Source organism: Oncorhynchus clarkii, chromosome 6 (assembly GCF_045791955.1).
Source record: "Oncorhynchus clarkii lewisi isolate Uvic-CL-2024 chromosome 6, UVic_Ocla_1.0, whole genome shotgun sequence".
Classification (NCBI taxonomy): domain Eukaryota; kingdom Metazoa; phylum Chordata; class Actinopteri; order Salmoniformes; family Salmonidae; genus Oncorhynchus; species Oncorhynchus clarkii.
Genome location: NC_092152.1, coordinates 83,165,637 through 83,182,745, shown reverse-complemented (window position 1 = coordinate 83,182,745; position 17,109 = coordinate 83,165,637). Strand labels below are relative to the sequence as shown.

At 44.2% G+C, this 17,109-nt stretch overlaps 1 protein-coding gene across 2 annotated transcripts in view; it reads right to left on the bottom strand.

Annotated features, from left to right (window-relative positions):
• The window catches only part of LOC139411728 (coronin-2B), a 101,363-nt gene that overhangs the window by 18,756 nt on the left and 65,498 nt on the right, over positions 1 to 17,109 (bottom strand). The window contains exon 1 of one of the 2 annotated variants that reach the window (XM_071158403.1): positions 4,339 to 4,388. The exons of the other annotated variant lie outside the window; for it this stretch is intronic. The gene's annotated coding sequence lies outside the window, so the exon portion shown is untranslated. Of the gene's footprint in view, positions 1 to 4,338; positions 4,389 to 17,109 lie in introns of those variants that run through there. 2 annotated transcript variants of the gene reach the window in all.

Here is a 17,109-nt window from a genome sequence, read left to right as displayed (position 1 = left end):
TAAAGGAAAACGCCACCAAAAAGTATATTTTGGTATTTTGGTCCATTGTTAAAATAGTCCCAAAATGTTTTGATGGTCAGCAATCAACTTTCAAAATATAGAAATCATCTCTGTGTGATGCATTTTGTATCATATGATGCAAAACGCATCATCATATGGTGATGATTTCTGTATTTTGAAAGTTATGTATCTTGAAAAATTGATTGCTGACAAGCAAAACATTTTGGGATTATGTCAACAATGGACTAATGAAACAAATACCAAAATATTGTTTTTGGGTGGAGTTCTCCTTTAACTTCGAGATTGCTGTTCCAAAATCCCTAGAGAAACCCCCATTAGTAAAGACAGTAACGAGGAGTGTTGCTGTTCCAAAATCCCTAGAGAAACCCCCATTAGTAAAGACAGTAAAGAGGAGTGTTGCTGTTCCAAAATCCCCAGAGAAACCCCCATTAGTAAAGACAGTAAAGAGGAGTGTTGCTGTTCCAAAATCCCCAGAGAAACCCCCATTAGTAAAGACAGTAAAGAGGAGTGTTGCTGTTCCAAAATCCCCAGAGAAACCCCCATTAGTAAAGACAGTAAAGAGGAGTGTTGCTGTTCCAAAATCCCTAGAGAAACCCCCATTAGTAAAGACAGTAAAGAGGAGTGTTGCTGTTCCAAAATCCCCAGAGAAACCCCCATTAGTAAAGACAGTAAAGAGGAGTGTTGCTGTTCCAAAATCCCTAGAGAAACCTGCACTAGTAAAGACAGTAAAGAGGAGTGTTGCTTTCTTCAAAATCACTTCTGTCCACCCCTATAGTTCAGAGGAATTTTGTCAGTGCTGTCATGGCAATTCAAATCCCATGTTAGTCAGAGTGTGAAATGTTCAACGCCACAAGAAAATATTTCACAGAAAATAGCGAGTAAGTAAATAAAGGTAGACAAGAGCAGTCCATCACAAGAGCAGTCCCTCACAAGAGCAGTCCCTCACAAGAGCAGTCCCTCAGAAGTGATTTGAGTCTGACATCAGCAACTACTAACGAGGAGGCGGCTCCATGAAAGGATTCCTTTGTGACACATATGTCCTGAGCTTGGACCCATGAAACCTTGCAAAACAGCAAGCCAGCCACTTCACTTCCCAGCGAGGGGAAGTGGTCGACTCCATCATAAAAACACTCAAACCACTACTTTTGTTTGTCGTTACCCACAAGCATATACTGACCGAATTGCTGCCTTGCAGCGTGAGATACAACTATCTTCTGGGTCACACTAGACCTAATCACAGGTGTAGAGCTGGATGGCCCTTAGACACTGATCCAAGGACAGTTTTGAGGTTTGTCCCACTAACGATCGATGATACATCAGGGAAGGTGAATAGATCCTAGGTGTGGTAAAGGGGAACGTCTGCTTACAGACAGCGGCAGGTAGCCTAGTGGTTAGAGCGTTGGGCCAGTAACTGAAAGATTGCTGGATCGAATCCCCAAGCTGACAAGATAAAAATCAGTTGTTCTGCCCCTGAACAAGGCAGTTAACTCACTGGTAGGCTGTCATTGTAAGTAAGAATTTATTCTTAACTGACTTGTTAAATACATACATAGAAAAAAAACAGACAGGAAGTTCTTCAGGAAAGGAGATTTACGACACTGTCAGATCTGTGACAAGATGACATCACCACAGCCACAATTCAGCATTGTTCTGGGGTGGGAACAGTGCTGTGTGCAAATAGAGATGTCCCTGTTTCCATGCTGCCATGGTCTCTTCCTGTCCTACAGACTGCAGTCTACATCTGGTCTTCAGCCGGTGGAGACCAAGCAGTGCACACAATCCAGTAATCACTCCCATCCCACCCACAGGCAGGCCAGTACTCACTCTCATCCATCCCACCCACAGGCAGACCAGTAATCCCTCTCACCCAACCTACCCATAGGCACACCAGTAATCACTCTCACCCACCCCACCCACAGGCAGACCAGTAATCACTCCCATCCCACCCACAGGCAGGCCAGTAATCACTCTCACCCATCCCACCCACAGGCAGACCAGTAATCCCTCTCACCCACAGGCAGACCAGTACTCACTCTCACCCATCCCACCCACAGGCAGACCAGTAATCACTCTCACCCATCCCACCCATAGGCAGATCAGTAATCACTCTCACCCATCCCACCCACAGGCAGGCCAGTAATCACTCCCATCCCACCCACAGGCAGACCAGTAATCACTCTAACCCATCCCACCCACAGGCAGGCCACTAATCACTCTCACCCATCCCACCCACAGGCAGACCAGTAATCCCTCTCACCCATCCCACCCACAGGCAGACCAGTAATCACTCTCACCCATCCCACCCACAGGCAGACCAGTAATCACTCTCACCCATCCCACCCACAGGCAGACCAGTAATCACTCCCATCCCACCCACAGGCAGACCAGTAATCACTCCCATCCCACCCACAGACAGACCAGTAATCACTCTCACCCATCCCACGCACAGACAGACCAGTAATCACTCCCATCCCACCCACAGACAAACCAGTAATCACTCTCACCCATCCCACCCACAGGCAGACCAGTAATCACTCTCACCCACCCCACCCACATGCAGACCAGTAATCACACCCATCCCACCCACGGGCAGACCAGTAATCACTCTCACCCATCCCACCCACAGGCAGACCAGTAATCACTCTCACCCATCCCACCCACATGCAGACCAGTAATCACACCCATCCCACCCACGGGCAGACCAGTAATCCCTCTCACCCATCCCACCCACAGGCAGACCAGTAATCCCACCCATCCCACCCACAGGCAGACCAGTAATCGCTCTCACCCATCCCACCCACAGGCAGACCAGTAATCACTCTCACCCATCCCACCCACAGGCAGACCAGTAATCACTCCCATCCCACCCACAGGCAGACCAGTAATCACTCCCATCCCACCCACAGGCAGACCAGTAATCACTCTCACCCATCCCACCCACAGGCAGACCAGTAATCACTCTCTCCCATCCCACCCACAGGCAGACCAGTAATCACTCCCACCCATCCCATCCACAGGCAGACCAGTAATCACTCTCACCCATCTCACCCACAGGCAGACCAGTAATCACTCTGTCGTGGAGGTGAAGGAGTGTGGTGCGGCATTGATATAGCTGGAGCTCGACATGTCCACAGACAGACCAGTAATCACTTTGTCGTGAAGGAGTGTGGTGCGGCATTGATATAGCTGGAGCTCGACATGTCCACAGACAGACCAGTAATCACTCTGTCGTGGAGGTGAAGGAGTGTGGTGAGGCATTGATATAGCTGGAGCTCGACATGTCCACAGACAGACCAGTAATCACTTTGTCGTGAAGGAGTGTGGTGCGGCATTGATATAGCTGGAGCTCGACATGTCCACAGACAGACCAGTAATCACTCTGTCGTGGAGGTGAAGGAGTGTGGTGAGGCATTGATATAGCTGGAGCTCGACATGTCCACAGACAGACCAGTAATCACTTTGTCGTGAAGGAGTGTGGTGCGGCATTGATATAGCTGGAGCTCGACATGTCCACAGACAGACCAGTAATCACTCTGTCGTGGAGGTGAAGGAGTGTGGTGCGGCATTGATATAGCTGGAGCTCGACAAGTCCACAGACAGCCGCTGTCACAGCACTTTTTGTATTCCCGAGATTCTCACCTCTGAGTGCTGTGGGAGTAATGAAATGGTACTCATTCCACTCACAGCACATCTCAATTCCTTTCCTTCCTCGTTTACCCCCCTCCTTCCTCTCAAAAAGCAGAGTTAAAGAAGCTACCCCTAGAATGACTCTGAGCATAATGCTTAGCTTGTTAAAGTATTGATGTGAAACAGCAGAACAACAGGAAGAGGCCTCAGGGCAGCAGAGAAAGAGCACTGGCATTGAGTTCTCACCACAAGGACACTCATTAATTTGTCACCAGTGGATGGCACGCGGGACTGCGTACGCTGCTCTCTGTCTCTCACTGACAGCGCAGTGAGACTAAAGCATGGTGTCTCTCAGCTCCAGTCATGGCAGGGTGTCCCCGTGCAAGCCATAGCCTACACCTAACTCGTCACCATCTAACTGTATATGTGATCCATCCATCTCATAACCCCAGGAGATGGTTATGACAGCCTTGAAAGGACAGGAAATACCCCCCAACTCTCTCGCTCACACACACACACACACACACACACACACACACACACACACACACACACACACACACACACACACACACACACACGCACACACACACACACACACACACACACACACACACACACACACAGCCATCCATAGTATATCTGAATTCCTTTCCAAAGACAGTCCTCTCAGTGAAAACAATATCTTACCTTAGTGCTGAGTAGAGTAGTGACACTATAGCCCGATCTGTCAGGCCCTCTCAAATTACAACCCTGCCCCTTTCCTCCCTTTTATAGACCAGCTGCAGTCTGCCAGTTTCTCCTAGCTTCTCAACGATACATCCAGTCAACCGGCCTACTATGCTCCGCTCACGCTCATCTGTTTCTCTCCTCCCCTCTTCTTACCCCGTCTCTCCTCTTTCTCCCTTCATGTCCTGTCCTCCTCCTATGAGCTACCCCTCCCTCTCTCCTGCTCCCTCTCAGCCCCAGACCAGACAGCTGCATGCAGCCCTGGAGCAGCAGTTAACGCTGCCTCTATCCCTCTCACTGCTCTGTACTCCTCTAGATGTGGGCTGCACCACTCACTCTCTCTTTCACTCTCTCTTTCACTCTCTCTCCCTCTCTCTCTTTTCCTCTCTCTCTCTCTCTATTCTCTTGCTCTCTCTCCCTCCCTCTCTATATACATCCATCTATCTCTCTCTCTCTCGCTGTGTCTCATTGTGCCAGCCCTATCACTAGCTGGGACTGTAGATAGCCGTTGATAACTATTGAAAGACGTTCTTGGTATTGAATACTTCATACTCTCTTGTTTGCAAATAGAGAGGTCGACGACTATACAGAGTATAAATGTTTCCTTACGAATGTTTCCCTATGCATGTTTCCCTATGCATGTTTCCCTACACATGTTTCCTACACATGTTTCCTACACATGTTTCCTACACATGTTTCCCTACGCCTGTTTCCCTACACATGTTTCCCTACACATGTTTCCCTACACATGTTTCCCTATGCCTGTTTCCCTACACATGTTTCCCTACACATGTTTCCCTACACATGTTTCCCTATGCATGTTTCCCTAGCCTGTTTCCCTATGCATGTTACCCTATGCCTGTTTCCCTATGCCTGTTTCCCTACACATGTTTCCCTATGCCTGTTTCCCTATGCACATTTCCCTATGCCTGTTTCCCTACACATGTTTCCCTATGCATGTTTCCCTATGCATGTTTCCCTATGCATGTTTCCCTATGCATGTTTCCTTATGCCTGTTTCCCTATGCCTGTTTCCCTACACGTTTCCCTATGCCTGTTTCCCTATGCCTGTTTCCCTATGCATGTTTCCCTATGCATGTTTCCCTATGCCTGTTTCCCTACACATGTTTCCCTATGCCTGTTTCCCTACGCCTGTTTTTCTGCCTTTGTTTCCTGCCTTTCTTCTCGAAGTTGAATTGTATCTATTTTGGGGGTCATGTTAGCAGTAACTGGATAAAGTTACTGTGAAAACAAGGTAAATAGAAGCCATATTTATCAGTTCCACGCTATGAGCAGTTTCTGCCTTTTTGTTTGGTTGGGCAGCGTAGTGCTATTGAACAATGGGGTCAGGAAAGGTGAGGGGTGCTATTTCTGCTGTGGAAAGTGAGCAAACCTTTCCGTGCTAAACTGTTTGGGTGTCATAATCGTAATCGGGTACTAATACAATCAACATTTTATGTGAAACATCTGTGATAAGTACTGTCGTTCCAAACATCTCAACCCCCATGTTTTCCTTCCAGGAGATTACTCTGATTGAGATTTAGTGAAAATAGTCAGGAGGTAAGTTTGGGTCTGTACGCAGTAAAGGTCATTGCTGGGCAGAGAGAGAGAGCGAGAGAGCGTGAGAGAGAGTGAGCGAGAGAGAGACAGAGAGAGAGAAAGAGAGAGAGAGTGAGATAGAGAGTGTGTATAGTGTGTTTTTGTTGCATTTGTGTGTCTTTTCTCTCCTGCCCTAACGCCTGAGCGGAGCTCAAAGACAGCTTGGACCCAGCAGCCCCTGGTCTCCCATCCCCCGCCTCCTTGGAATCATAAGACCCTCCTGGCTGTTACCCAGAACCCCCTGTGGCTCCATCCCTCTCTCTGCCCCTCCCCTCACTCCCTTCCTCTCCCTTTCTTCTCCTCCCTCCTTCTTCATCCCTGCTCTCCTCACAGGCCTTTACAACCCTCTTTCCCATACTGAAGGTCCCCCATTTGATAATGTGCATTCTTCCCAGTCTGACATCAAATAAAATCAAATTCTATTGGTCACATACACATATTTAGCAGATGTTATTGGTAAACAAAGTACTGTAATAAAGAGTACATAGTCATTAAATACAACAGATTACTGTAATAAAGAGTATCTAGCCATTAAATATAATGGAGTACTGTAATAAAGAGTGCCTACTCATTAAATACAACAGATTACTATAATAAAGAGTACCTAGTCATTAAATACAACAGAGTACTGTAAAAAAAAGAGTACCTAGTTATTATTTACAACAGATTACTGTAATATAGAGTACCTAGTCATTAAATATAACGGAGAACTGTAATACAGAGTACCTAGTGATTAAATACAACAGATTACTGTAATATAGAGTACCTAGTCATTAAATACAACAGATTACTCTAATGCAGAGCACCTAGTCATTAAATACAACAGATCACTGTAATAAAGACTACCAAGTCATTAAATACAACAGATTACTCTAATACAGAGCACCTAGTCATTAAATACAACAGATCACTGTAATAAAGACTACCAAGTCATTAAATACAACAGATTACTCTAATACAGAGTACCTAGTGATTAAATACAACAGATCCAAATGGAGATTTTGATTATATCTCTGACAAGATGGATGACTTATCTTTCCACTAGCATGCCTGTGTGATTTTGTCGCTATTCCTCAACTGGTTGCCATGTACTCTGGACTCTGGACAACAGAAAAATATTGTGTGCAGTATCCATGTACAATACAATCCATGCTTTGGTTGATTTAATTTATGAATACTATATATATACTACTATATTTACTCAAAAACCCTATCTGTCCCAGACTGTATTCTCTTGGTATGTTAGCCTCCAGTCAAATGGCTTTGATGTCTGAGATCTTTGATCATGGGTGTATTGAATGTATACCTACAGGTCCAACACCTCGTGGCTTGAAAATAAAAGAGAGCCGCACACTCTTGGAGCTCAGATGCAAAAATTTAATACCAACGTTTCGACAGCCAAGCTGTCTTCATCAGGATATAATGACCAACACCTCGTGGCACCTGGCCTCTCAGGGCCATTTTGTGGATGTGACACCTGGCCTCTCAGGACCATTTTGTGGATGTGACACCTGGCCTCTCAGGACCATTTTGTGGATCTTGGTCTGTTTGAGGGGAGGTGTGCGTAGGGGAGCGGCTTTCACCATAGCTACAGGTCATGATGCTGGGGAAGGCGTAGGGCTCACACCGTCCGCAAACCTTACACTGTCTGGTATTTCAATGTGTGATTCAGCTGTGCTTTTATAGGCACTTCTCTCCCTGGGTCTGTAGGGAAGATGGGTACTGGAATACCTCCAGTATAGGATTCCCACAGGTTCACAGTAGGTTTTTGTCTTGGCTTTGTTCTTTTGTGTTTATGTGTTTATGTGGGGGTGGGCACTCTGTGTTTATTGAGTTTTGCCTGCAGTCACTGTTTCTGCCTTACTGTAGTCTCTGTTCCTTCCTGAAAAACCTCAAGACTATCAGAATCCTATTGGACCTGAATCATCCCAGTAAAACATCAAGACTATCAGAATGCTATTGTTCCTGAATCATCTCAGTAAAACATCAAGACTATCAGAATCCTATTGTTCCTGAATCATCCCAGTTAAACCTCAAGACTATCAGAATCCTATTGGACCTGAATCATCCCAGTAAAACATCAAGACTATCAGAATCCTATTGGTCCTGAATCATCCCAGTAAAACATCAAGACTATCAGAATCCTATTGTTCCTGAATCATCCCAGTTAAACCTCAAGACTATCAGAATCCTATTGGACCTGAATCATCCCAGTAAAACATCAAGACTATCAGAATCCTATTGGACCTGAATCATCCCAGTAAAACATCAAGACTATCAGAATGCTATTGTTCCTGAATCATCCCAGTAAAACATCAAGACTATCAGAATCCTATTGTTCCTGAATCATCCCAGTTAAACCTCAAGACTATCAGAATCCTATTGGACCTGAATCATCCCAGTAAAACATCAAGACTATCAGAATCCTATTGGACCTGAATCATCCCAGTTAAACATCAAGACTATCAGAATCCTATTGGTCCTGAATCATCCCAGTAAAACATCAAGACTATCAGAATCCTATTGTTCCTGAATCATCCCAGTAAAACATCAAGACTATCAGAATCCTATTGGTCCTGAATCATCCCAGTAAAACATCAAGACTATCAGAATGCTATTGTTCCTGAATCATCCCAGTAAAACATCAAGACTATCAGAATCCTATTGGTCCTGAATCATCCCAGTTAAACCTCAAGACTATCAGAATCCTATTGTTCCTGAATCATCCCAGTAAAACATCAAGACTATCAGAATCCTATTATTCCTGAATCATCCCAGTAAAACCTCAAGACTATCAGAATCCTATTGGTCCTGAATCATCCCAGTAAAACCTCAAGACTATCAGAATCCTATTGGACCTGAATCATCCCAGTAAAACCTCAAGACTATCAGAATGCTATTGTTCCTGAATCATCCCAGTAAAACCTCAAGACTATCAGAATCCTATTGGTCCTGAATCATCCCAGTATTACTCCAACGGCTGACAGTTTCCTGCTATGACATCCTGTCATGCACAAAGGAAGTAAATTTCTCCATGAAATTCCAATCCAATATTACTCAGCTGCAGTCTATGTGATATTGGCAGCTCTACTCGCCAGGTCCAAAGACCAGGTCCAAAGACTGTATGACAGTTTCCAGAGGCTGTCGCTTCACAATTCATCTGGAAAATTGCCACAATTCAACTGAATGGTTAAGGATGTGCTGATCAATCCTCTCTATGCCGTTGCCAATAGAGGAAGTGGGTCTGTCGGAAACCAACGAGCTGAGCGTAAAAAGAGAGAAAGAGATCCCCCCCAGGGCTGCTGTCGCTCTCCTCACCCTGCCCGTCGAGCCGTCTTTGTGAAGCTCGCTAAGGGCTATTAGCTATTCCTCCCTTCCCCGGGCCACATGGGTGTTTTGTCAGTTCCGATGACATTCACTCCTCGGCACATGGACTAAATATCACAGAACAGTGACATCCCGCTGGTTCTTTTGGCTGCCACCTCAGTCAATGACTACATAGGGCCTTTCACATCAACTACAGATGCAGGATCATACTTTGAGCCAGTTTGCGACAGCAGGAAAATAATCCTGCAGCAACAGGAAATGTGAATTATGATGTGGATTATAATTCATGGACATTTTTGTAGGGGTTAATACATTTATGAAAGTGAAAATGACTACCTTCAGAAGCCGTTCTCTTGCGACAGGGTGATCAAATTAAGATTGTACATCTGTAGTATCTGGTATGAATGCTGTAAATGGTGAAATTCTTTGATATGTTGAGCATGACAGAGCATGACAAGACCACAATGGGTTTATGTAAAGGCCATTTGAGCCAACACAGACAGTAGGGCTTTGAGGTCCATGGACTTATTCTACTCAGTCTGCTCAGCATACTCTGTTCATATTGGTCTGAGGCTGGGTCGGGGAAATACATGCCTGCGTGCGTGTTTATCCATGGATGGATTCTAATCAACCTCTTTGAAACATATTCATCTATCCCAAAATCTTAATAGCATTAGCTGTTATGACCTATTGTTTTACCTTTATTTAACTAGGCAAGTCAGTTAAGAACAAATTCTTATTTTCAATGACAGCCTAGGAAAAGTGGGTTAACTGCCTGTTCAGGGGCAGAACGACAGATTTGTACCTCAGCTCAGGGATTTGAACTTGCAACCTTCTGGTTACTAGTCCAACGCTCTAACCACTAGGCTAACCTGCCACCCCACAGTAAAATTGCCATCAATCCCCATGACAGTGTCAAGAAGCTCTCTGAACATAGTGCTACCTAGACCCATACACATGAAATATACCCCAACTGTCCTGCATATCCCCATATGACTGCTATCTTTATATAGTCACCCCACACTTGAGTATGTTATAGTTGACCCTGGGCCTGGGGGTAAACTAGGACAGGAGCCAGGTCTGTAGTGTTATAGTTGACCCTGGGCCTGGGGGTAGACAGGACAGGAGCCAGGTCTGTAGTGTTATAGTTGACCCTGGGCCTGGGGGTAGACAGGACAGGAGCCAGGTCTGTAGTGTGTTATAGTTGACCCTGGGCCTGGGGGTAGACAGGACAGGAGCCAGGTCTGTAGTGTGTTATAGTTGACCCTGGGCCTGGGGGTAGACAGGACAGGAGCCAGGTCTGTGGGTGTTTCTGCAGCCATGTGCTGTAACTGTATGTTGTGAAGACAGAGCCATTCCTGCTGTTATGTGATGTGGCAAGCAGGAAGTGACTCAGCAATAATGGCAGCAGATGGAGCTGCTCTGGTTAATGCTAATGGCTGCTCTCAACAGGAGAGGAAAGCCCCCACCTCCTCCACAGGCTCCCAGAAACGGGTGTTAATGGAGATCAAAGTACCCACAGCCACATGTACAGGACACAGCAAGGAGCCACAGAGACACCCGATTGCACCTAACAGTGCAGTTGTGCAGTGAGGAGTGGGCTGAACAGGCATCCACTACCCACTGCCTCCAGGGACAGTCCTGGCTGGTTATCCTACAAACAGTCCTGGCTGGTTATCCTACAAACAGTCCTGGCAGGTTATCCTACAAACAGTCCTGGCTGGTTATCCTACAAACAGTCCTGGCTGGTTATCCTACAAACAGTCCTGGCTGGTTAACCTACAAACAGTCCTGGCTGGATATCCTACAAACAGTCCTGGCTGGTTATCCTACAAACAGTCCTGGCTGGTTATCCTACAAACAGTCCTGGCTGGTCATCCTACAAACAGTCCTGGCTGGTTATCCTACAAACAGTCCTGGCTGGGTATCCTACAAACAGTCCTGGCTGGTTATCCTACAAATGCACACACACACAAATGCACACACACACACACACACACACACACACACACACACACACACACACACACACACACACACACACACACACACACACACACACACACATAAGGTATTTTATCAGTCCACACATCAGTTCTGCCATCCAAAAACCACAGGAGGAGTGCTCTCAATTAATAATGATCTTTGTGCATGTCTCTCTCCCAGAGGATTTCCAGCCTCCTGCTTTTTGGAGCATACAGAGATTAGCTGGCTGGCTGTGAGGGGGAGAGAGGGGGAGAGGGAAAGAGAGGGAAAGAGAGGGAGAGAGAGAGAGAGAGAGAGAGAGAGAGAGAGGGAGAGAGAGAGAGAGAGAGAGAGAGAGGGAGAGAGAGAGAGAGGGAGAGAGAGAGAGAGAGAGAGAGTGAGAGAGAGAGAGAGTGTGAGAGAGAGAGAGGGAGAGAGAAGGACAGCATGACTCAGACACAGAACAGTCTCATCTCTGACCACTGACAGTGACTCAGACACAGAACAGTTCTCTTCTCTGACCACTGACAGAGTGACTCAGACACAGCACAGTCTCATCTCTGACCACTGACAGAGTGACTCAGACACAGAACAGTCTCATCTCTGACCACTGACAGAGTGACTCAGACACAGAACAGTCTCATCTCTGACCACTGACAGAGTGACTCAGACACAGAACACAGACCACTGACAGAGTGACTCAGACACAGAACACAGACAACTGACAGAGTGACTCAGACACAGAACAGTTCTCTTCTCTGACCACTTACTGAGTGACTCAGACACAGAACACAGACTACAGACAGAGTGACTCAGACACAGAACAGTTCTCCACAGGCTTCAGCAGAGAGAGAACATAATCATTGCCCTCTGTCTAACCACCAGACTGTTGTCCAGGAGACAGACTCCTTTCACCCAGACACACTACACAGTCTTTAGACTCAGATTACCTTTCAACTGGCTGTCAGCTCTGGATCAGTCTAACCACCCTACTCCCCACTATCCTAAAGGTACAATCTCAACTGTCTGTCAGCTCTGGATCAGTCTAAACACCCTACTCCCCACTATCCTAAAGGTACAATCTCAACTGTCTGTCAGCTCTGGATCAGTCTAACCACCCTACTCCCCACTATCCTAAAGGTACAATCTCAACTGTCTGTCAGCTCTGGATCAGTCTAACCACCCTATTCCCCACTATCCTAAAGGTACAATCTCAACTGTCTGTCAGCTCTGGATCAGTCTAAACACCCTACTCCCCACTATCCTAAAGGTACAATCTCAACTGTCTGTCAGCTCTGGATCAGTCTAACCACCCTACTCCCCACTATCCTAAAGGTACAATCTCAACTGTCTGTCAGCTCTGGATCAGTCTAACCATCCTACTCCCCACTATCCTAAAGGTACAATCTCAACTGGCTGTCAGCTCTGGATCAGTCTAAACACCCTACTCCCCACTATCCTAAAGGTACAATCTCAACTCCACTACCAGCAGGGATGAAAAACAAGCAGAACTCGCTATACTTGCAGTATTGTGTTGGAAGAACTATGTGGTAGACAGGGTATGGCTGTTTGATGTACGCAGCACAGAATGTAGTTTATTCACAGACTCCTCTGTGTGGATAGTACACTTTGTCTCAAGGATTAGAGTACAGAGTCTTTATTAGAGGATTAGAGTGCAGAGTCTTCATTAGAGGATTAGAGTACATAGTCTTCATTAGAGGATTAGAGTACAGAGTCTTCATTAGAGGATTAGAGTGCAGAGTCTTCATTAGAGGATTAGAGTACGTAGTCTTCATTAGAGGATTAGAGTACAGAGTCTTCATTAGAGGATTAGAGTGCAGAGTCTTCATTAGAGGATTAGAGTACATAGTCTTCATTAGAGGATTAGAGTACAGAGTCTTCTTTAGAGGATTAGAGTGCAGAGTCTTCATTAGAGGATTAGAGTACATAGTCTTCATTAGAGGATTAGAGTACAGAGTCTTCATTAGGGGATTAGAGTACAGAGTCTTCATTAGAGGATTAGAGTACAGAGTCTTCATTAGAGGATTGGAGTACAGAGTCTTCATTAGAGGATTAGTGTGCAGAGTCTTCATTAGAGGATTAGAGTGCAGAGTCTTCATTAGAGGATTATAGAACAGTCTTCATTAGAGGATTAGAGTACATAGTCTTCATTAGAGGATTAGAGTACAGAGTCTTCATTAGAGGATTACAGTACAGAGTCTTCATTAGAGGATTATAGTACATAGTCTTCATTAGAGGATTAGAGTACAGAGTCTTCATTAGAGGATTAGAGTACAGAGTCTTCATTAGAGGATTAGAGTACATAGTCTTCATTAGAGGATTAGAGTACAGTCTTCATTAGAGGATTACAGTACAGAGTCTTCATTAGAGGATTATAGTACATAGTCTTCATTAGAGGATTAGAGTACAGAGTCTTCATTAGAGGATTATAGTACAGTCTTCATTAGAGGATTAGAGTACAGCGTCTTCATTAGAGGATTATAGTACAGTCTTCATTCGAGGATTAGAGTACAGAGTCTTCATTAGAGGATTATAGTACAGAGTCTTCATTAGAGGATTATAGTACAGCGTCTTCATTAGAGGATTATAGTACAGTCTTCATTCGAGGATTAGAGTACAGAGTCTTCATTAGAGGATTAGAGTGCAGAGTCTTCATTAGAGGATTATAGTACAGAGTCTTCATTAGAGGATTAGAGTACAGAGTCTTCATTAGAGGATTATAGTACAGTCTTCATTAGAGGATTAGAGTACAGAGTCTTCTTTAGAGGATTAGAGTGCAGAGTCTTCATTAGAGGATTAGAGTACATAGTCTTCATTAGAGGATTAGAGTACAGAGTCTTCATTAGGGGATTAGAGTACAGAGTCTTCATTAGAGGATTAGAGTACAGAGTCTTCATTAGAGGATTGGAGTACAGAGTCTTCATTAGAGGATTAGTGTGCAGAGTCTTCATTAGAGGATTAGAGTGCAGAGTCTTCATTAGAGGATTATAGAACAGTCTTCATTAGAGGATTAGAGTACATAGTCTTCATTAGAGGATTAGAGTACAGAGTCTTCATTAGAGGATTACAGTACAGAGTCTTCATTAGAGGATTATAGTACATAGTCTTCATTAGAGGATTAGAGTACAGAGTCTTCATTAGAGGATTAGAGTACAGAGTCTTCATTAGAGGATTAGAGTACATAGTCTTCATTAGAGGATTAGAGTACAGTCTTCATTAGAGGATTACAGTACAGAGTCTTCATTAGAGGATTATAGTACATAGTCTTCATTAGAGGATTAGAGTACAGAGTCTTCATTAGAGGATTATAGTACAGTCTTCATTAGAGGATTAGAGTACAGCGTCTTCATTAGAGGATTATAGTACAGTCTTCATTCGAGGATTAGAGTACAGAGTCTTCATTAGAGGATTATAGTACAGAGTCTTCATTAGAGGATTATAGTACAGCGTCTTCATTAGAGGATTATAGTACAGTCTTCATTCGAGGATTAGAGTACAGAGTCTTCATTAGAGGATTAGAGTGCAGAGTCTTCATTAGAGGATTATAGTACAGAGTCTTCATTAGAGGATTAGAGTACAGAGTCTTCATTAGAGGATTATAGTACAGTCTTCATTAGAGGATTATAGTAGGGTCTTCATTCGAGGATTAGAGTACAGAGTCTTCATTAGAGGATTATAGTACAGAGTCTTCATTAGAGGATTATAGTACAGAGTCTTCATTAGAGGATTAGAGTACAGAGTCTTCATTAGAGGATTAGAGTGCAGAGTCTTCATTAGAGGATTATAGTACAGTCTTCATTAGAGGATTAGAGTACAGCGTCTTCATTAGAGGATTATAGTACAGTCTTCATTCGAGGATTAGAGTACAGAGTCTTCATTAGAGGATTATAGTACAGAGTCTTCATTAGAGGATTATAGTACATAGTCTTCATTAGAGGATTAGAGTACAGAGTCTTCATTAGAGGATTAGAGTACAGAGTCTTCATTAGAGGATTAGAGTACATAGTCTTCATTAGAGGATTAGAGTACAGTCTTCATTAGAGGATTACAGTACAGAGTCTTCATTAGAGGATTATAGTACATAGTCTTCATTAGAGGATTAGAGTACAGTCTTCATTAGAGGATTACAGTACAGAGTCTTCATTAGAGGATTATAGTACATAGTCTTCATTAGAGGATTAGAGAACAGAGTCTTCATTAGAGGATTATAGTACAGTCTTCATTAGAGGATTAGAGTACTGCGTCTTCATTAGAGGATTATAGTACAGTCTTCATTCGAGGATTAGAGTACAGAGTCTTCATTAGAGGATTATAGTACAGCGTCTTCATTAGAGGATTATAGTACAGTCTTCATTCGAGGATTAGAGTGCAGAGTCTTCATTAGAGGATTATAGTACAGAGTCTTCATTCGAGGATTAGAGTACAGAGTCTTCATTAGAGGATTATAGTACAGAGTCTTCATTAGAGGATTATAGTACAGCGTCTTCATTAGAGGATTATAGTACAGTCTTCATTCGAGGATTAGAGTACTGCGTCTTCATTAGAGGATTATAGTACAGTCTTCATTCGAGGATTAGAGTACAGAGTCTTCATTAGAGGATTATAGTACAGCGTCTTCATTAGAGGATTATAGTACAGTCTTCATTCGAGGATTAGAGTGCAGAGTCTTCATTAGAGGATTATAGTACAGAGTCTTCATTCGAGGATTAGAGTACAGAGTCTTCATTAGAGGATTATAGTACAGAGTCTTCATTAGAGGATTATAGTACAGCGTCTTCATTAGAGGATTATAGTACAGTCTTCATTCGAGGATTAGAGTACAGAGTCTTCATTAGAGGATTAGAGTGCAGAGTCTTCATTAGAGGATTATAGTACAGAGTCTTCATTAGAGGATTAGAGTACAGAGTCTTCATTAGAGGATTATAGTACAGTCTTCATTAGAGGATTATAGTAGGGTCTTCATTCGAGGATTAGAGTACAGAGTCTTCATTAGAGGATTATAGTACAGAGTCTTCATTAGAGGATTATAGTACAGAGTCTTCATTAGAGGATTAGAGTACAGAGTCTTCATTAGAGGATTAGAGTGCAGAGTCTTCATTAGAGGATTATAGTACAGTCTTCATTAGAGGATTAGAGTACAGCGTCTTCATTAGAGGATTATAGTACAGTCTTCATTCGAGGATTAGAGTACAGAGTCTTCATTAGAGGATTATAGTACAGAGTCTTCATTAGAGGATTATAGTACAGCGTCTTCATTAGAGGATTAGAGTACAGAGTCTTCATTAGAGGATTAGAGTGCAGAGTCTTCATTAGAGGATTAGAGTACAGAGTCTTCATTAGAGGATTAGAGTGCAGAGTCTTCATTAGAGGATTATAGAACAGTCTTCATTAGAGTGGAACTGTGTGTGAACCGGTGAAGGACAGAGCTATCTTCAGGCTATAGTTTTCACTCCCATCCCCATCCCCCCACTCACACACAACCCCCACACCCCCTCCACACACACAACCCCCCCCCACACACAACCCCTACACCCCCCTCCACATACACAACCCCCCCACCACCCACCCACACAACCCCTACACCCCCCTCCACACACACAACCCCCACACCCCCCTCCACACACACAACCCCTACACCTCCCTCCCTCCACACACACAACCCCCCACCATATCGCCCCCTCCAATACACACAAACACACTGATATGTACTAGCGTCCTCTTCCTCCCTGCCTTGCCCTACCACTTTAGTGTACTTGTTTATCTGACTGACAGATATGTGACCCGAGGGAGCTGTTTGTCTTTGTGTGTCTCTTCTCCTCCC